This window comes from Oncorhynchus nerka, linkage group LG18, assembly GCF_034236695.1.
Source record: "Oncorhynchus nerka isolate Pitt River linkage group LG18, Oner_Uvic_2.0, whole genome shotgun sequence".
Lineage (NCBI taxonomy): Eukaryota > Metazoa > Chordata > Actinopteri > Salmoniformes > Salmonidae > Oncorhynchus > Oncorhynchus nerka.
Genome location: NC_088413.1, coordinates 39019716 through 39041428, shown reverse-complemented (window position 1 = coordinate 39041428; position 21713 = coordinate 39019716). Strand labels below are relative to the sequence as shown.

The window sequence follows — 21713 nt, the reverse complement described above, 5'->3', positions numbered from 1 at the left end:
GGATGAGTCAAGGGGTGTAAATACTTTCTGAAGTCACTTTAAATTACGAAAATGATTCCTTTCTAATTGTATGTTAGAATGATTCATAAATCTCAGCTCTTAACAGCTGTTAAGGAAGACCATTGACATTACTAAATGTTTTGGTTCACCCTTTTAGAATCAAGACTCCTTTGAGATGTTCGGTCTTGTACAATAAGTAATTTTTCTTAATTTGGATTAATCCCACTGAGAAAATGAAAGGTAGAACAAATCAAAACATTCTACATGTTTTGAATGTGCCTCTAACTTCCAACAGATGTAGGGGTGCTCTTCCCTCAGTAGGCTAGCTCATCCCCTTGGTAGCAATGGACCTCAGATGGCCCATAAAGAGTCACGGCGACCTGGGAATGTACCAATAAACAATATAGCAGAATAACAAGTCCCTGGCATTTATTGTCAAGTTTATTGTTGGCAGAGCTCACTGACAGATCTGGGAAAAGTTTACAGGAATGGTTTTATTAGACCTGCTATTGTTGCGAGCAGGGACAGTTGATGGGAAGAAGTTTTGGCTATTGTTAAACACCCGCTGATGGATGAGAAGAAGCTGGAGTGCAAAGCATGAAGAGACACGTATTGGTCCAGGGCCAGTATTTAACCTATAAAGTGTCTCAGAGTAGGAGTGCTGATGATCTAGGATCAGTTGTGGCTTTTTAGATCATAATTAATCAGATTATTATAGACAAGGGACGACCTGATCCTAGATCAGCACTCCTACTCTGAGAAGCTTGGTAAATACAGGCTCAGGTCTTAACAATGCCAGGGGTTTGGGCCAACACAGCCGGGACTGCCACTGACCCACATCTGAAGTAGTCGTTGTTGTCCCCCAGACCACCCAGAAATTGTGTTTCCCCATCAATATTTTGTGCCATGTTGGACCCAAGCCACATGGTTGTGTCGCTCAGGAACACCACAGGGCAGAGGATGCACGCCAAATGTCTTAAACACATGACAAGAGCAATTTAGTGTGATCTTAGACTTGACACTCTCCCTGGTGAAACAGGGTGCGAGTCCACACACTTGAAGTCTAGCTGCAAATTAATTTAATACTTGGTTTTTAATACTTGATACATACCAAGTCAGCATGTAATTTATTGAATCAGGTTGCCAGCATATATAAAAATCACATTTAACGCACCAACAAATATTTGCATTGGCCTACATAATTATCTTGACATTTCAGATGACAGCCCCATCTCAGTGCTTGCGCTCAGTTAAATACTGGATCCAAGTTGTAAATAAATGGCTCGACATAGTCGTGATGGCAAAGGAAGACATCATTCTGTCAGCTTGGGTTGCTTCAATGAGAGGTGGTCTTAAGGCCTACAGGTTGTTCTTGAACATGTCATTCTGTAACACATTGTACCCTGTTTTTCCTGACCTTGTTTATTAGCTCCTTATTGTTTGGGCATCTAAAATTATGCCCAATATGCTGAACGTTCTTGTAATTTCCCTAAGACTCCATCGAATTAAATGTATTGTCTTCTCAAATGCAATTGCATTAAAAAGTCCTGTGGATGTTTATTATACCTTGTCAGGGTTGTAGCTAGATTGCTTTTGTCAGTGGCCTCTGATATACAGTGCCTTCAGAAAGTATTCCCACTCCTTGACTTTTTCCACATTGTTGTGTTACAGCCCTGCTTTTTAAAATGGACCTGATCTCTGTACCCCAGACGTACAGTTGTCTGTAAGGTCCCTTAGTTGAGCAATGAATTTCAGGTTCAACCTCAAAGACCAGGGATGTCTTCCAATGCCTCGCAAAGAAGGGCAACTATTGGGAGATAAAAAATAAAAAAAAAAAAGAATATAACAAACATTCCTTTGAGCATGGTGAAGTTATTATGTCTAGCAATGATCAACAACCAATTTGACAGAGCTTGAATATTTTTTTATGGGCAGATGTTGCACAATTCATCTGTGGAAAGCTCTTAGAGACTTACCTGGAAAGACTCACAACTGTATTCGCTGTCAAAGGAGCTTCCACAAAGTATTGACTCGGGATATTTCTTTATTTAATTTTCAATACGTTTTCAAAATGTATAAATCATGTTTTCACTTTGTCATTATGCGGTATTGTATGTAGATGGGTGAGAGAAAATAATCTATTTAATCCATTTTGAATTCAGGCTGTAACACAACAACATGTGGAATAAGTCAAGGGGCATGAATACTTTCTGAAGGCACAGTTCAATTGAATTCAGTTTTTTTCTGTGAACTTAATGCCCACATTGCACAGTTTCTCTTGAGATAAATCAGATCAAGCCCAAACTGTGTGATGTAGTAGGGAGTTGTAGTTTCCAACAGGCCAAAATATTCTACATTGAAAACATGGTAATTAACTACAATAACCATAATCCATTGCACTCTTACTTGTCCGGTCTGTTAAATATATGATCTAAGTGATTGATAGTTGGTATTCAAGCAGTCATAAAATTAAGCCTTATTTACTTTTACTAAAATTGTGATTTTGTCAGACAGCATAGACAGCAGCTCTATAGAGATGAGAGAATGATTTGGAATTAAATAATAAAGTAATCAAATAAAACATGTAATATGCACAACAACTGAAACATTTTATTAAAGTCAAGTAATGTTAATAAATGATGGTTAAGTGATAAGCAGTAAAGGGCAGTCACTACCACCATGGCACTTTTTTATTAATTGTTTTATTCTGTGCATAGTGCATTTTAATGTAAAAAATAATCATAAATTAAACAAATCTAAAAAACGTGATTCTAAAAAAATGATCAAACCAAAACCCAACTGACCTCAAAAAGCACTAATTGCTCAGCATAATTTTATCAATATCATGGAAGTCATTATATTAGGTGAAATTGCAACTCAAAACATAATTCCCTGGGGACTTCTTGACGAGACGTATGTTTCTCAGTGCAGTCAAGCAACAACAACGAAGATACACAATTTTAGAATGTAACCGGCTGTTACTACAATTTCAGGTAAAAACTAAAAAATATGGAAAATATCTGCTATAATTTTTTTTGTTGGCTCAACGAGACAATTGTGTTTACACTGCCCTGCTTAGAGGGGGGCAAGTGTCGTGCGATACGTCTTGAGGTAGCTGTCGACGTGACAAGTTCGCAAGTTTACATTGCAGTAATTATGTTTAGGTGTATTTGCAAAAATTCTACTAAGTGTGAAGGCCCTCTAATTTACCTGTCCCTCAGCTCTTTTCTCTCTCTTCCTCCTCTTGCTCTATTTCTCCCTCTCTCTTTCCCTCTTCTACTCCCTTCTTCCCTCTCTCTTCCTCCTCAGTGAAGTTTCAGTGATATGTCATGTCATAATCCTGACACAGCACTTCCTCTCAGTCCCTCCTCAGTTTCAGCTCATTCCTGCCCCTGAGCCATCACGATGTCTCTTTGGACAATGCCCATCCTTGTTTGCATCGCCCCCTCATTTAGGGAATCCTGGCATCGCTGCTCAGGATGATGATGTCATTGGTACTGAATGGCGTGTCCTTGCCCTCTATTTCCCTGTCTGAAAGCCATGACTCCACCTCCAAATCGTTCCCGCTCCAGAGTACAGGCCTCGGTGTAACGCTCATTCCATCTACGATAAACGCGAATCCAAACATCACCCCTGGCGAGACAAAACCGGGACTCTTCAGTGAAGAGCACTTTTTGCCAGTCCTGTCTGGTCCAGCGACGGGTGGGTTTGCGCCCATAGGCGACGTTGTTGCCGGTGATGTCTGGTGAGGACCTGCCTTACAACAGGCCTACAAGCCGTCAGTCCAGCCTCTCTCAGCCTATTGCGGACAGTCTGAGCACTGATGGAGGGATTGTGCATTCCTGGTTTAACTCGGGCAGTTGTTGTTGCCATCCTGTATTTGTCTCGCTGGTGTGATGTCCGGATGTACCGATCCTGTGTTGTTACACGTGGTCTGCCACTGCGAGGACGATCAGCTGTCCATCCTGTCTCCCTGAAGAGCTGTCTTAGGCGTCTCACAGTACGGACATTGCAATTTATTGCCCTGGCCACATCTGCAGTCCTCATGCCTCCTTGCAGCATGCCTAAGGCACGTTCATGCAGATGAGCAGGGACCCTGGGCATCTTTCTTTTGGTGTTTGTCAGAGTCAGTAGAGAGGCCTCTTTAGTGTCCTACGTTTTCATAACTGTAACCTTAATTGCCTACCGTCTGTAAGCTGTTAGTGTCTTAACGACCGTTTCACAGGTGCATGTTCATTAATGTTTATGGTTCATTGAATAAGCAAGGGAAACAGTGTTTAAACCCTTTACAATGAAGATCTGTGAAAGATATTTACTAATTATCTTTGAAAGACATGGTCCTGAAAATGGATGTTTCTTGTTTTGCTGAGTTTATATACACTACAACTCAAAAGTTTGAACACTGCTACTCATTTCAAAGTTTTTCTCTATTTTTACTATTTTCTACATTGTAGGATAGTAGTGAAGACATACACTATGAAATAACACAGAGGGAATGAAGTAACGCAAAAAGTGTTCAAATGAAAATACATTTGATATTTGAGTTTCTTCAAAGTCATTCAATCAATCAAATTCCTTTATAAAGGCCTTTTTACATCAGCAGATGTGCAAAGTGCTATACAGAAACCCAGCCTAGAACCCCAAATAGCAATTAATACAGATGTAGAAACATGGTGTCTAGGAAAAATTCCATAGAAAGAAACCTAGAGAGGAACCAGGCTCTGAGGGGTGGCCAGTCCTCTTTTAGCTGTACTGGGTGGAGATAAGAGCACATAGCCATTTAAGGCCAGATTGTTCATCAAGCTGTTCAAACATTCACAGATCACCAGCAGGGTCAAATAATAATCTCATTGGCTTTGAGGGTGCAGCAGCTCAGTACCTCCTGATGCTCAGAGAGAGCGAGAGAGCGAGAGAGCGAGAGAGAGAGACTTAAATTCACACAGGACACCGAATAAGAACGAAGAATTACGCCAGATATAACAGACTGAACTGAGCCCCCCGGCACATAAACTATTTCAGCATTGAGACATGGGTGGGTCTGGGGACACTGGCCCTGTCTGACGATACCTCCAGACAGGGCCAACCAGGCAGGATATAACCCCACCCACTTTGCCAAAGCACAGCCCCCACACCACTAGAGGGATATCAAATGAACCACCAACTTACTACCCTGAGACAAGGCTGAGTACAGCCCACGAAGATATCCTCCACGCACTTTTCTTAGGGGGTGCAAAACTGGACAGGAAAATCACGTCTGTGACTCAACTCACTCAAGTGATGCACCCTTCCTGGGGACGGCATGGAAGAGCACTAGTAAGCCAGTGACTCATCCCCCATAATAAGGTCAGAGACAGAGAATCTCAGTGGAGATAGGGGGGCCGGCCAGGCAGAGACAGCAAGGGCAGATGGTCGCTCCAGTGCTTTGCCATTCACCTTCACACCCCTGGGCCAGACTACACTCAATCATAGGACCTACTGAGGAGATGAGTCTTCAATAAAGACTTAAAGGTTCAGACAGAGTCTACATCTCTCATATGGATAGGCAGATCATTCCATAAAAGTGGAGCTCTATAGGCGAAATGCCTGCCTCCAGCTGTTTGCTTAGAAATTTTAGGAACAATAAGGAGGCCTGCGTCTAGGTACGTCTAGGTATGTACAGCAGGACCAAATCGGAGAGATTGGTAGGAGCAAGCCTATGTAATGTTTTGTAGGTTAGCAATAAAACCTTGAAATCAGCCATTGCCTTAACAGAGTAGAGAGACTAGCACTGGAGTAATATTATCAAATTGTTTGGTTCTAGTAAGGATTCTAGCAGCCGTGTTCAGCACGGCTGAAGTTTACTTAGTGCTTTATCCCAGTAGGTGGAGAGTAGAGCATTGCAGTAGTCTAATCTAGAACTGACAAAAGCATGGATAAGCTTTTTTGCATAATTTTTGGACAGAAAGTTTCAGATTTTTGCAATGTTACAGAGATGGAAAAAAGCTGTCCTTGAAATATTCTTAATATGTTTGTCTAAAGAGAGATCAGGGTCCAGAGTAACACAGAGATCCTTCAGTTTTATTTTAGATGGCTGTACAACCATCACGATTAATTGTCAGATTCAACAGAAGATCTTTTGTTTCTTGGGATCTAGCACTAGCATCTCTGATTTGTTTAAAAGTTTAAAATTAAAAAACATGCTTCCATCCACTTCCTTATGTCTGAAACACAGGCTTCCAGGGTAGGCAATTTTGGGGCTTCACCATGTTTCATCGAAATGTACAGCTGTGTGTCATCCGCATAGCAGTGAAAGTTAACATTATGTTTCCGAAGGACATCACCAAGAGGTAAAAATATATAGTGAAAACAATAGTCGTCTTAAAACGGAACCTTGAGCAACGCCAAAACTTACAATTGATTTGTCAGAAGACAAACCATCCACAGAGACAAACTGATATCTTTCTGACAGATAAGATCTAAACCAGGCAAGAACTTGTCCGTGTAGACCAAATAAGGTTTCTATCTCTCCAAAAGAATGTGGTGATTGATGGTGTTAAAAGCAGCACTAAGGTCTAGGAGCACGAGGACAGATGCAGAGCCTTGGTCTGACGCCATTAAAAGGTCATTTACCACCTTTACGAGTACAGTCTCAATGCTATGATGGGGTCTCAAACCAGACTGAAGCATTTCGTGTACATTATTTGTCTTAAGGATGGCACTGAGTTGCTGTGCAACAGCTTTTTCGAAATTGTTTGAGAGGAATAGGAGATTTGATATACACTACAGTTCAAAAGTTTTAGAATACCTACTCATTCAAGTTTTTATTTTATTTTTGCTATTTTCTACATTGTCGAACAATAGTGAAGAAATCAAACCTATGAAATAACACACATGGAATCATGTAGTAACCAGATTCTTCAAAGTAGCCACCCTTTCCTTGATGACATCTTTGCATTCTCTCAACCAGCTTCACCTGGAATTATTTTCCAACAGTCTTGAAGGAGTTCCCACATTTGCTGAGCACTTGTTGGCTGCTTCCCTTCAGTCTGCGGTCCGACTCATCCCAAACCATCTCAATTGGGTTGAGCTCGGGGGATTGTGGAGGCCAGGTTATCTGATGCAGCACTTCATCACTCTCCTTCTTGGTAAAATAGCCCTTACATAGCCTGGAGTTGTGTTGGGTCATTGTCCTATTGATAAACAAATGATAGTCCCACTAAGGGCAAACCAGATGGGATGGCGTATCTCTGCAGAATGCTGTGGTAGCCATGCTGGTTAAGTGTAAGTGCTGTCTAAATAAATCACAGACAGTGTCACCAGCAAAGCTTATTATTCAATCATCTTTTGGGGGGGAATAAATCATGGAAACATACTTCGAGTAAATAATAATTTGAGTGGGGAGATTTTAGAAAAGAACCTCTCTATGTCTATGTTTTCAATATGTTTTTTCATCAATACATTATTGATATGTGTGTTAGAGGTCGACCGATTACGATTTTTTTCAACGTCGATACCGATTATTGTAGGACCAAAAAAAGCTGATACCGATTAATCAGCTGATTTTTTTAAATAGATGTTCTTATAGGCACATTAGTATTGCCAGTGTAACAGAATAGCTTCCGTCCCTCTCCTCGCGCCTACCTGAGCTCGAACCAGGAACACATCGACAACAGCCACCCTCGAAGCATCGTTACCCATCGCTCCACAAAAGCCGCGGCCCTTGCAGAGCAAGGGGAACAACTACTCCAAGTCTCAGAGCGAGTGACGTTTGAAACGCTGTTAGCGCGCACCCCGCTAACTAGCTAGCCATTTCACATTGGTTAAACCAGCCAAATCTCGGGAGTTGATAGGCTTGAAGTCATAAACAGCACAATGCTTGAAGCACAGCGAAGAGCTGCTGGCAAACGCAGTAAAGTGCTGTTTGAAAGAATTCTTACGAGCCTGCTGCTGCCTACCATCGCTCAGTCAGACTGCTCTATCAAATATCAAATCATAGACTTATTTATAACATAATAACACACAGAGACATGAGCCTTTGGTCATTATAACGTCTTGGTGACAGGGGGCAGTATTTTCACATCCGGATGAAATGCATGCCCATATTCAACTGCATGCTACTCATCCCCAGAAGATAAGATATTCATATTATTAGCAGAAACACTCGGAAGTTTCTAAAACTGTTTGAATCATGTCTGTGAGTATAACATAACTTATTTAGCAGGCGAAACCCCGAGGACAAACCATTCAGATTTTCTTTTTTGAGGTCACTCTCTGAACCCAAGTGTGTCCCATTTCGCTGACGAGCCTCCCGGCTCCGCCCACCGACATCCTATTCAGGAAAACAAGAACAAAAAGAAAGAATTCTGCAAACAAAGTGGGAGGGTCTTCACAATTATTATGCTTGAAATTTTGTGGTTAAATAAATTATAATGCTCATTACCAAAATATTAATTCTCAGTTCCGCAACCTGCTTATTACTGAAACACTTCATGAATTCATAATTTTTTCCTTAATTTTATATCTAATTTAGTTTTCAATAGTACAGGCAAACAATTGCAGTAACGTTGTGGTAGTTATTCATCAGTGTTAAGATAAGTAAAAAAATATTTTGGTAATGAAAAATATCTTTAAGATAAAAGGTATTTGTTTATGAATAACTCATATTTGTTAATTACTATATGTTTTGGCACCTTTCATCCTCCCTAACCACACTCACGGTCATAATAGTTATCTCAAAATTCGCTCTACAACTGGACCAACCCATGGCCCATTGACAGAACTGCTATATCGGGCTAGCTTTCACTTGTTCACAGGAATTTTTAGGGCTTAGTTCAACAGAGTTGAGATCAGTTTGATTTCCATACTAACAAAGTTTTGGAGCTGGGAAATGCTCATAGTGTGAAAAAAGCGTTTTCCTTTCAAATTCTGTTCCAATTCAAGCCTGGATGGACAGGCTTTGAAGTGGAACTGACCTGAGCTGATCAAATCATTATTTTATTTGTCACATGCGCCAAATACAACAGGTGTAGATCTTACAGTGAAATGCTTACTTACAAGCCCTTAACCAACAATGCAGTTTTAAGAAAAATACCTAAAATAATAAGTAACAAATAATTAAAGAGCAGTAGTAAAATAACAATAGTGAGGCTATACATAGGGGGTACCGGTACAGAGTCAATGTGCGGGGGGACCGGTTAGTCGAGGTAATTGAGGTAATATGTACATGTAGGTAGAGATATTAAAGTGACTATGCATAGATAATAAAAGAGAGTAGTAGCAGTGTAAAAGGGGGAGGGGGCATGCAAATAGTCTGGGTAGCCATTTGATTTGATCTTTATTTAACTAGACAAGTCAGTTAAGAACAAATTCTTATTTTCAATGACGGCCTAGGAACAGTGGGTTAACTGCCTGTTTAGGGGCAGAACGACAGATTTGTACCATGTCAGCTCGGGGGTTTGAACTTGCAAACTTCCGGTTACTAGTCCAACGCTCTAACCACTAGGCTAGCCTGCCGCCCAGGAGTCTTATGTCTTGGGGATAGAAGCTGTTTAGAATTTCCTTGGACCTAGACTTGGTGCAACAATCAGAATCTCTATGTTAACCAAGGGGTTTTCTAATGTCACATCAGTAGGGTAGAGAGAGGAAAAAGGGGGGAAGAAGTATTTATGACTGTCATAAACCTACCCCCAGGCCAACTTCATGACAATCTCTAGGAGACAGAATGTGGCTCCTTCCTGAGCGGTATGACGGCTGCATGGTCCCATGGTGTTCATACTTGCGTACTATTGTTTATATAGATGAATGTGGTACCTTCAGGCATTTGGATGAACCAGACTTGTGGAGGTCTACAATTGTTTTTCTGGGGTCTTTGCTGATTTCCTTTGATTTTCCCATGATGTCAAGCAAAGAGGCACTGATTTTGAAGGTAGGCCTTGAAATACATCCACAGGTACACCTCCAATTGACTCAAATGATGTTAATTAGCATATCAGAAGCTTCTAAAGCCATGACATAATTTTCTGGAATTTTCCAAGCTGTGAACTTAGTGTATGTAAACTTCTGACCCACTGGAATTGTGATACAGTGAAATAATATGTCTGTAAACAATTGTGAAAAATGACTTGTGTCATGCACAAAGTAGATGTCCTATCCGACTTGCCAAAACTATAGTTTGTTAACAGGAAATTTGTGGAGTGGTTGAAAAATGAGTTTTAATGACTCCAACCTAAGTGTATCTGAACTGTAAATAAGCTATTTCTGTTTTTTATTTGTAATACATTTGCAAAACATCCTACATACCTGTTTTCCTTTTGTCATTATGGGGTATTGTGTGTAGATTGATGAAGGAAAAAAAATGTTTGTTTTTTTTAATGTTAGAATAAGGCTGTAACTTAACAAAATGTGGAAAAAGTGAAGGGATCTGAATACTTTCCGAATGCACTGTGTAATGTATTTTCCAATGGAATTATCCCTTCATTTAGGCTAGGGCCAGGTGATCTATTTTATGTTTTTGTGTGATTTTTATTTTATTTTTTAAATGCCCGTATCACAAGAATGTGAGCGTTTAAATCCACTTGATCTCATGTGGTATTTTTCGTCTCGTCTCTTTTGCTCCTCGTGTGCTGTGTGCAACTTTCCATTTACACCAGAGATCTGTATATAATGAGGAGATGCTCATGTCTCCACCCTAACAATGGGAGTCGATGTCCCAAAGGCAGGCTTAGGTCCCAAATTAGCCAATAGAAACGCATCGGGTTTATTTTGGACAGATTTAGGCGAGAGTGAAACATCTCGCTTCGCATCTTTTTTTCTCTTTACACACTTCAAGCACCTACCCCTTCCACTCACGCCAACAAAGATGAGAGATCACTTCACAGTTTTAACTCCATATTTGCATTTGAGGTTTGGTCCAACAGAATCGGTCATATAGACACCCAAACAAATTGAGACATTATTTTACTGTAATATAGGAGAAGTTAACCTTTCAAATGATACCCTTTTTATGACTTACCTCCTCAAGTTGCTCACAGAGCAGACACTAGTAATTACAGGAGTATCAATGAACATTTATTCTAGAGAATGTATGCTCAGTTTGTTGCGCGCTGCATTGCGGTGCCATGTACCACTAGCAGCATTTTACCCAGAGGTTGTTATACCAGCTGTCTGGTTTGTGTTTTATAAATGTGCAATAAGCATAAAACTTAAATATTTAGGGAATTATTATAAGTAACTCGTTTTATTCATGAGAAATAAGGTAGGCCTCTTAATTTCAAAATCTGAACAAATTGGACAGTCAAACATTCTCTTCCAACAGTTTGAGATGGACCTGTTTAGCTAGCAAATAGATCTAAATTGGCTAAACTTTAAATATGAAGATTAGCTGGCTACTCACTAGGAAGTGGTCTTGTGCTTGAGAGGTTATGGTACCGGTGTTCATTTTCTATAATGCCTGCTACAAGAAGTTAGTCATTATTGGTGGTTAACAAAAAGAGCATTTTCATAAACAGACTTGAAGGACAGATATCAGTGATTATTTTTATAAAATAATTACATTATTAGTGGGTGTTATGGTTGGAAGGTTTATATTTTGCCTAGTTATGCCCTGAATTCATTACATACATTACATTACATTACATTATATTAATGCTGACTGTTTGAAATGCCGTGTATTTGAACTTTAACCCTTTGACACATACGAACACACAGCTGTGATCATTGTCATTAGAACGTCTAGTTACGATTGATGCTACAGTCAGCGTTTGAGTGGGCCACCGTTTTTTTCACAGAAACATTTTGCACAAACACTCTTCACAATGTTATGTCCTCAATGTGAGCAGTTTATTTTTGGATGCAACATACACAGAAGTAGCGACAGCATAACACAATTCTCATCCACATCTGAAAATGTGTTTCACCAAGTCCAGTCTTTGATGCCTAACCAAACCATTGTGTACCAAAACAGTTGGACAGAGAACAAAAATGTTATTGGCCAAGTCCCTGGTATCCTTATCCGCTTCCTTGAAACAATGCTCCTTCCCATCGCTAACTTTTCCTTTTGTGACTTTTCTTTCCTCCTCCTCGTTCAACCATTTTGGTGAATGAGGTCAGATAAATGGCATTGGGGCTGGGAATAATGAAAGCATTCCCTGCTAACCGATGTAACGCTGTGTCGCTTCAGGAAGTCCTGTGCTGCTGCCATGTTCCTGTAAGGAGGAAGAGAGGGGGTGATTGGGATAACAGTTTGGGATTATTCCAGTAATGGCTGTCTATGGGGCCCGGGTGAACCTTATCTTTGCCCGCCATTGTGTTTTTAATTCCTTTCATCGTGTCAGTTGATTTCTCTCCTCTGACATGGCTAAATTGCCTCTATTGTACACGACGTCAAGTCAGTGCCTCAAGTAGGGTTGCAAAATCCCAGTTGGAGGATTCCTGGAATCAGGAGGGAATAAGCAGGAATTGCAAAATCCTCCAACCAGGATTTCCTGAAAACCAGGGTATTTATTGAAGTTGCTGGAATTCTTCTCTGCAGTTAGTTACCGGAATAGATAGCCACTGTTCATGAATTATGTTATGTCGACCTGAAATGAACATGCTCTTAGTCGTGTAGGCCTTCAGCTATTTTGTTCAAGCTATTTTGTTCACTTTGCACGCAGGCCCAAAGAAAAATTACAGATTACAATCTCGCAGCCGGCCATATTAAAGTTAAGAAAGTGGTTTAATGGTCTTCCCTTTAAACTATCTACATTTGAATGGACTGTCTCTTCAACCCCATCTACATTTGTGTGGACTGTCCCTTTAACTCTATCTAAATTTAAGTGGACTGTCTCTGTAAACCCATCTAATAACCTCTCACTCTCTCTCTCCAGCACCTGGTCCAGTGGGATGCGGGTGCCTGCTTCAGCTGGTGAAGGAGCTGATCCAGCAGTACCACCAGTACCAGTGCCAGCATCTGCGCGAGAGCTCCCGGCTGCTCTTCGGGTACGATAGCCTGCTCAAGGACCTCAACTATTGCAGGAGCATGGAGATCTACACCGGGCACAAGAACAGCTGGGTATGCTACATGATACAGCCACATCAAAGGACATGGTTACAACCACTCAGAGTTGTGCACATTATGTGGCTCAGCATTCATCTTCGCTTTGTTTTAAATCTTTGTATACACACGCACACACACACACATAATTTTTTAGAAGCTTTATATTGGTTTCATCATATGGACAGACTGATATGCGGCTATAGTTTCTCTGATTCTCTCAAACATTTGACCTCCACATCTAAACCTCATCCTCCCGAGTGGCGCAGCGATCTAAGGCACTGCATCTCAGTGCTAGAGGGGTCACTACAGACCCTGGTTTGATTCCAGGCTGTATCACAACCGGACGTGATCGGGGCGCAATTGTTCTCCCGGCGCACATTTGGCCCAGGGTTAGGGTTTGGCTGTTATTGTACATAAGAATTTGTTCTTAACTGACTTGCCTAGTTAAATAAAGGTTCAATTAAAATAAAAAATCCTATCTAAACCCATAGAAACTGCAGCACCTAGACAGAATGCAGACATACTCCCCCAGTTCAGCTAGCTCCAGGGTTAGCAAATGAACAGCAGTGAGGTGAATGTCACTGACATGCCATGTGAAAAGGTGGATTATGCTAGGTGAGGGTGCAACGCCCCAAGTGTTTTCCAGAGCAAGGACATGCCATACAGTAGCTAGGTTATTTATCATCAATATGATTACTTAGTACCTGTCTGGCTGCATCAAGCCAGGATAAGCTAGATAAGCTAGCTAGCTAGGCTAATTGAGGCTGCATGCGCTTTCTCGTCCTACACAGTTACAAACAACATCAAATCCATTCCGAATATTAAGTGGCAGCCTACCTGTTGGCTCTTGGTTGTTGTTGACTATCTTTCTCCTTTAACTTTAAATTCCATAATTTTAGTTCCATCTTCCATTGATTATATATCTCTTAACTTTTGTCACCACACACAGAGGCTCTATGACTGTAGCCTATTGTCGCTTTGATGACTTATGATTGGCCAACAACAAGCTACATACTCCTCCTGTGAAAAGCAAGAGCAGCAGCATAAATGATACAATTTCTCTCACGCTCTCTCTCTAGCAGTCGTGTTCAGATCTGTACAGGTCCTTCCAGACAAATCAGTTAAAATTACACATACCCGAAACCTGTGACAATCATATCAGATCCAACCTGTGACATTATTTAGAATTCTGGATCCATTCGGGTACAGGTGAATCCGTGGAGACAGCTGATCGTGGACTACAGGAGACAAGAGGGAGCATGCCCCCATCCACAATGGCAGGGCTGCGGTGGAGAGGGTCAAAAGCTCCTTTGCGTGTACATCACTGAGGACCTGAAATAGTCCCACTACACTGACACCATTGTGAAGAAGGCGCAACACCTTCTACAACCACAAACTTGAGACCATTCTGTCGGGCTGCATCGCTGCCTGATACGGCAACTACACTGCCTTCAACCGCATGGCTCTCCAGAGGTGGAGTAGTCAACCCAACGCATCACCTGGGTCACGCTGTCTACCCTCCAGGACATTTAGAGCACTCAGTGTCAAAGGGAGGCCAAGAAGATAATCAAGGACCTCAGCCACCCAAACCACAGTCTGTTGACTCTGCTACCTTATAGCAGACAGAGACGGTACAAGTGCGTCAAAGCTTTGACAGGGAGACTGAAAAAAGCCTCTACTGTATCTCCAGGCAATCAGACTGCCCTGCACCTTCAGTCTCATGCCCCATGCATACAGTCATTGAATGCTGGTCACCTCATATTCTGTTCATATACTGTTGTTTACTCACTATGCCTTTAAAAAATATTCACACCCCTTGACTTTTTCCACACGTTGTTGTGTTACAGCCTGACATTAAAATTCAGATTTTGTGTCACAGACCCAATACCCTGTAATGTCAAAGTGGAATTATATATTTTTAAAATATTGACAAATTGATTAAAAATTAAAAGCTGAAATGTCTTGAGTCAATTGTTTTTATTTAACATTTATTTAACTAGGCAAGTCAGTTAAGAACAAATTCTTATTTATATTGACTGCCTACACCGGTCCAACCCGGACAACGCTGGGCCAATTGTGCGCTGCCCTATGGAACTCCCAATTACGGCCGGTTGTGATACAGCCTGGATTCGAACCAGGGTGTCTGTAGTGACGACCTCGAGATGCAGTATCTTAGACCGCTGCACCACTCGGGTGCCCCAAGTAGTCAATAAGTATTAAACTTGTTTTTTTTATGGCAAGCCTAAATAAGTTCAGGAGTAAAATTATGCTTAACAAGTCACATAATAAGTTGCATTGAATAATAGCGTTTAACATGATATTTAAATGACTACCCTATCTCTGTACCTCACATATACAATTATCTGGTCCCTCAGTCCAGCAGTGAATTTGAAGCACAGATTCAATCACAAAGACCCAGGAGGTTTTCCAATGGTTCGCAACAAAGGGCACCTATTGGTAGATTTCAAAAATAAAAACAGACATTGAATATCCCTTTGAGCATGGTGCAGTCATTAATTACACTTTGGATGGTATATTAATGCACTCAGTCACTACAAAGTTCCATGATCCATTCCTAACTCAGTTGCCAGAGAGGAAGGAAAACGCTCAGCGATTTCACCATGAGGCCAATGGTGATTTTAAAACAGTTACACAGTTTAATGGCTGTGATGGGAGATAACTGAGGATGGATCAGCAACGTTGAAGTTACTCCACGATACTAACATAAATGAAAGAGTGAAAAGAAGGAAGCCTGTACAGAAAAAAATATTCCAAAACATGCATCCTGTTTGCAATAAGGAAAAGTAACACTGCAAAAAAAATGTGCAAAGAAATGAACTTTTTATCCTAATTACAAAGTGTTTTGTTTGCGGCAAATCCAACACATTACTGAGTACCACAAGCATGGTGATGACTGCATCATGTTATGGGTATATTTGTCATTGGCAAGGACTAGGGACTTTAAGAAGATAAAAAGAAACAGAACAGAGCTAAGCACAGGCAAACATTTTGAGGAAAAACTAGATCAGTCTGCTTTTCAACAAACATTGGTAGACCGTCACCTTTCAGCAGGACAATTACATAAAACACAAGGCCAAATATACACTGGAGTTGCTTACCAAGACGACATTGAATGTTCCTGACCTAGTTAGTGGCCTAGTTACTGTTTTAACTCACAGCTGTAATCGATACCAAAGGTGATTCTAACATGTATTGACTCAGGGGGTTGAGTACTTAGCTAATGAAGATTTTATGAATTATTTTCCATTAATAAAAAATAAGGTTTGAATTGTTCTTCCACTTTGATAAAGTATTTTGTGTCGATTGTTGACAAAAAAAAGACAATTCAATCCATTTAAATCTCACTTTGTAATCTCACATAATAAAATGTGGAAAAAGGTAAGGGGTGTGAATACTTTATTCTCAACATAGCCCTTCCTAATATACCTACTACTACTGTACATAGCATTTTCTTTCCAAGTTATATACGGTCTATGCACACCATGTCTTTATATTCTGGATTTTCATTTCCTACAACAAATTCCCTGTCTTAGGTCAGTTAGGGTCACCACTTGTTTTAGGAATGTGAAATGTCAGAATAATAGTAGAGAGTGATTTTTTTCAGCTTTTATTTCTGTCATCACATTCCCAGTGGGTCAAAAGTACACCCAATTAGTATTTGGTAGCGTTGCCTTTAATTAGTTTAACTTGGGTCAAATGTTTCGGGAGCCATCCACAAGCTTCCCACAATAAGTTGGGTGAATTTTGGCCCATTCCTCCTGACAGCTGGAGGTCTGCCCACAAATCTTCTATGGGATTGAGGTCAGGGCTTTGTGATGGCCACTCCAATACCTTGACTTTGTTGTCCTAAAGCCATTTTGCACCACAACTTTGGACATATGCTTGGGGTCATTGTCCATTTGGAAGACCCATTTGTGACCAAGCTTTAACTTCCTGACTGATGTCTTGATATGTTGCTTCAATATATCCACCTAATTTTACCTCCTCATGAAGCCATCTATTTTATGAAGTGCACCAGTCCCTCCTGCAGCAAAGCACCCCAACAACATGATGCTGCCACCCCTGTGCTTCACGGTTGGGATGGTGTTCTTCGGCTTGCAAGCATCCCCCTTTTTCCTCCAAACATAACGATGGTCAAACAGTTCTATTTTTGTTTCATCAGACCAGAGGACATTTCTCCAAAAAGTACGATTTTTTATGGCGGTTACGGAGCAGTGGCTTCTTCCTTGCTGAGCGGTCTTTCAGGTTATGTCAATATAGGACTCTTTTTACTGTGGATATACATACTTTTGTACATGTTTCCTCCAGCATCTTCACAAGGTCCTTTGCTGTTGTTCAGGGATTGGTTTGCACTTTTCACACCAAAGTACGTTCATCTCTAGGAGACAGAACGTGTCTGCTTCCTGAGCGGTATGGCAGCTGCGTGGTACAATAGTGTTTATACTTGTGTGCTATTGTTTGTACAGATGAACGTGGTACATTCAGGCATTTGGAAATTGCTCCCAAGGATGAACCAGACTTGTGGAGTTCTACAAAAAGAAAATCGGATGTCTTGGCTGATTTCTTTTGATTTTCCCATAATGTCAAGCAAAGAGGCACTGAGTTTCAAGGTAGGCCTTGAAATCCATCCACAGGTACACCTCCAATTGATGTCAATTAGCCTATCAGAAGCTTCTAAAGCCATGACATCATTTTCTGGAATTTTCCAAGCTGTTTAAATGCACATTCAACTTCAGACCCACTGGAATTGTGATATAGTGAATTATAAGTGAAAAAATCTGTCTGTAAACAATTGTTGGAAAAATGATGTCCTAACCGACTTGCCAAAACTATAGTTTGTTAACAAGAAATTTGTGGAGTTGTTGAAAAACAAGTTTTAATGACTCCCACCTAAGTGTATGTAAACTTCCGACATCAACTGTATCTAAATTGGATTGTTAAGTTGACCTGTTCTTTAATTTCTTGATTTCTTGTTTAGATTTTCTTTGTTGTTGTTACATTTACATTCTACTGCTGTTGGAATAAGAATAAGAATAGAATTTAGCTGCACCTGCAATAAGACCTGCATTTCTGTTATGCAACCAATCAACTTTGCTTTGACACTACCCACTCATATTGCACATCTAACTAACCTACTACTGTTATGGGACAGAATGTCTTATAGATATGCCTTGATGGAAGAAAATAACAAAAACAGTTGCACAACTAGGAGGATTGCAGATTAGGTTTGCCTCTGAAGGATGTGGTGAGGGTTGGTGTGAGCAACAGACAATGATTATGTTTTAGTCTACATCTAGGCATTTTATTTTCTGCATTATACATTTAAACATCCTTTGAATTGGAACAGTTGGTAATTGCATTGATCTTTTCTCATGTTTTTTTGGACTAGTAAATATTCAGAGGCTAAATTACTCAAAATCCAATGAACCTTTAGAGTTTTATAATCATAAAATTAACTGCATTGAATATCCAAAGAGCAAATAGATCCCTAAAATCAGGAAATACATCTCCATCATTTGCCATAAAATAGGCATATTAAGACAAACAAATTAGATTGAAGCAGATATTCAAATCTGATTTGCAATGCACTCATCTTTAGCCATCCCTAATCATTCCCATGTAGTGCTCCTTTGTTGTTTCAATATGACCTGTGTGTGTGTGTGTGTGTGTGTGTGTGTGTGTGTGTGTGTGTGTGTGTGTGTGTGTGTGTGTGTGTGTGTGTGTGTGTGTGTGTGTGTGTGTGTGTGTGTTACCCTGTGTGTGTGTATTCTCCATCTGTACACGGTGTGATGTTCTTTTTCATGTCTCTCGTGTTCCAGGCGGTTGAGTTCTCCACTCGCTTCCTGCTCAAGCTCCCTGTGGATTTCAGCGACATCATCGTCTATCTCCTCAAGGTAACCAACCAACCAACATCCCCTCCTTCATACATGTATTTGCATACACAGAAAGGAATACGAGTTCGTGCGAAGGCAAATTTTCACTGTGTCCTTTATGCATGCAGCACAGCATATACAGTATACAGGGTGTGTTCTAGACACAGAATGTGAGTGTATTAGGGATGGGCATGAGTACTGTAAAACTAAACATGTTATATTGAGAGCGTGGTTAACTATCAGAAAAAATGTACGATTGAAAAATATAAATGCCAAATATTTTATGGCAAGCGCTTCTGATTGGCTGAGGGGGGGCTGTTTCAGGCACATAGCAGGAAGTGGGCACTATCAGCATGGCGGCCAAACACAGCGAAGTTTGGAAGTATATTGATCAAACTGATGAAACTCATGTACAATGCAAACTATGCAATATCAAGCTGCCCTATCAGAGCACAACTAGCTCCATGAAAATCATATGCTTATCAAGTACAAATACATTATCAAAGGGGGACAAGCAGCAGCAATCTCACATCACATCTTTTGCTACTGCAAAGTGACGCTGTGACCCCGCCAGAGCAGATACGGATTCATGATTGATTCTCAAAAGGCACTTGTTTTTTATTGACTGAATATATACAGTATGGAGCTATTAGATTTGAGTTCATATTTAATTACCTAACCTACCTTTACATTGTTATTTTGATTCCTAACTTAAGGCTTCTAGAAAGTAATGCCACTGCTGACGTTACAGCCTTTTTGAAGATTGTGTTCCGTGATATAATATAATCAAATTTCAATCAAATGTAGTTATATAGCCCTTCTTACATCAGCTGATGTCACAAAGTGCTGTACAGAAACCCATCCTAAAATCCCAAACAGCAAGCAATGCAGGTGTAGAGGCACGGTGGCTAGGAAAAGCTCCCTAGAAAGGATGGAACCTAGGAAGAAATCTAGAGAGGAACCAGGCTATGAGGGGTGGCCAGACTTCTTCTGGCTGTGCAGGGTGGACTGGGGACAGCAAGGAGTCATGAGGCATGGTCCAAGGGCTCAGGTCCTCCGAGAGAGAGAAAGAGAGATAGAGAATTAGAGAGCATACTTAAATTCACACAGGACATGGGATAAGACAAGAGAAATAGTCCAGATATAACAGACTGAATCTTGCCCCCCGACACAAACTACTACAGCATAAATACTGGAGGCTGAGACGTGAGGGTCAGGAGACACTGTGCCCCGTCTGACGATACCCCGGACAGGACCAAACAGGCAGGATAAACCTCACCCACTTTGCCAAAGCACAGCCCCCACACCACGAGAGGGATATCTTCAACCATCGACTTATTATCCTGAGACAAGGCCAAGTATAGCCCACAAAGATCTCCCCCACGTCACAAACCCAAGGGGAGGCACCAATCCGGACAGGAAGATCACGTCAGTGACTCAACCCACTCAAGTGACACACCCCTCCTAGGGACGTCATGGAAGAGCACCAGTAAGCCAGTGACTCAGCCCCTGTAATAGGGTTTGAGGCAAAGAATCCCAGTGGAGAGACAGGAACTGGCCAGGCAGAGAAAGCAATGGCGGTTTGTTGCTCCAGTGCCTTTCCGTTCACCTTCACACTCCTGAGCCTGACTACACTCAATCATAGGTCCTAAAGTCACCAATATGTTGAATATTATCTGCCATGACCACAACGTCCGATAGGAATTCAGGGAACTCAATGAGGAACGCTGTATATGGCCCAGGAGGCCTGTAAACAGTAGCTATAAAATGTAATTGTGTAGACTGCATAGATTTCATGACTAGAAGCTCAAAAGACGAAAACACAGTCTTTTTTTTTTGTAAATTGAAATGTTCTATTGTAAATGTTAGCGACACCTCCGCCTTTGCGGGATGCGCGGGGGATATGGGGCGGCAGGGTAGCCTAGTGGTTAGAGCTTTGGATTAGTAACCGGAAGGTTGCAAGTTCAAATCCCCGAGCTGACAAGGTACAAATCTGTCGTTCTGTCCCTGAACAGGCAGTTAACCCACTGTTCCTAGGCCGTCATTGAAAATAAGAATTTGTTCTTAACTGACTTGCCTAGTAAAAGAAAGGTAAAATAAAATAAAAATATGGTCACTATTGTAACCAGGAGGCGAGGCCTCATTTAACACAGTAGATTCATCATGCTTAAGCAATGTTTCAGCTGGGCCAATCACATCAAGATTATGATCAGTTCATTGACTGTAACTGCCTTGGAAGTGAGGGATCTAACATTAAGTAGCCCAATTTTGAATGTTCTTAGCTTCGGCTGGTGGAGGTCCTGACGAACCACGTTCAGATAAAAGCGTACGGGATGAAAAAAGTCGAGCGAGGGGGGGAAAAAATACAAATATAAAACGGTAATTAAAAAGTAAAAACCGTAACAAATTTACAGGTAGCAAAGTAAGGTGAGCAACAAAACGCATAGCAGCATGTAAACAAGTGTACAAGTTGTGACCGGAAATGACGCAAAATTATATAAGCAGTTGATATTACGGCTTCAGTAAATTAATCTTAAATGGCACTTGTTTTTATATTGACTTATATACAGTGGGGCAAAAAAAGTATTTAGTCAACCACCAATTGTGCAAGTTCTCCCACTTAAAAAGATGAGAGAGGCCTGTAATTTTCATCATAGGTACACTTCACTATGACAGACAAAATGAGAAAAAAAATCCAAAATTGCAAATTATGGTGGAAAATAAGTATTTGGTCAATAACAAAAGTTTTTCTCAATAATTTGTTATATACCCTCTGTTGGCAATGACTGAGGTCAAACATTTTC

The 21713-nt window shown here is 40.8% G+C and overlaps 1 pseudogene; it reads left to right on the top strand.

The window, feature by feature from the left end:
* The first annotated feature begins 12237 nt into the window (after positions 1-12237).
* Positions 12238-21713, top strand: part of LOC115146745 (BRISC and BRCA1-A complex member 2-like) — a 114250-nt pseudogene continuing 104774 nt past the window's right edge.